The following is a 520-nucleotide window of genomic DNA, read 5'->3' on the forward strand; positions in this document are numbered from 1 at the left end:
CCCAGACACAATACAAGAGTGGAGCGGTCTCCGCTTTTACCGAGCGTTCTCGGGTGTCGTGGGCCACCAGTCATCGCGTGCTGTCCATTGCATCGGGCAAGTGCGCTCCTCGAACCATCGCGCCAAACACCGCGTTCGCGCCGCGACTGCTTATTGGCGGGCGCGTTACCGCGATCCGGGATCCGCGAATCCGACGCGATCTCACGTTCGACACCGCGCCCCGCCGCGGCCCGCGACTCAGCGTAATACACCGAGCCAGACCGCGCCGTCTCACCGCAACACGCACGCTCACCGATACACGAACACACACACACACTTGTACATACGCGATCCGCGACACCGTTCTCTCTCTGGCCGGCCGAATCCGCGAAACGAATAAACATATACTTGTAATCGTCAGTGCGCCGCCCGAAATTGCGACCGGGCTTATTTCCGCTGTTCATTCTTTTTCTTGTAAATATATGTATACGTGTGTATCTAGCTTATCTGTACGTTTGTTACGCGTGATCGTCCCCTTACT

Source organism: Mycetomoellerius zeteki, unplaced genomic scaffold, assembly GCF_001594055.1.
Source record: "Mycetomoellerius zeteki isolate Tzet28-1 unplaced genomic scaffold, Tzet1.0 scaffold134, whole genome shotgun sequence".
NCBI lineage: Eukaryota > Metazoa > Arthropoda > Insecta > Hymenoptera > Formicidae > Mycetomoellerius > Mycetomoellerius zeteki.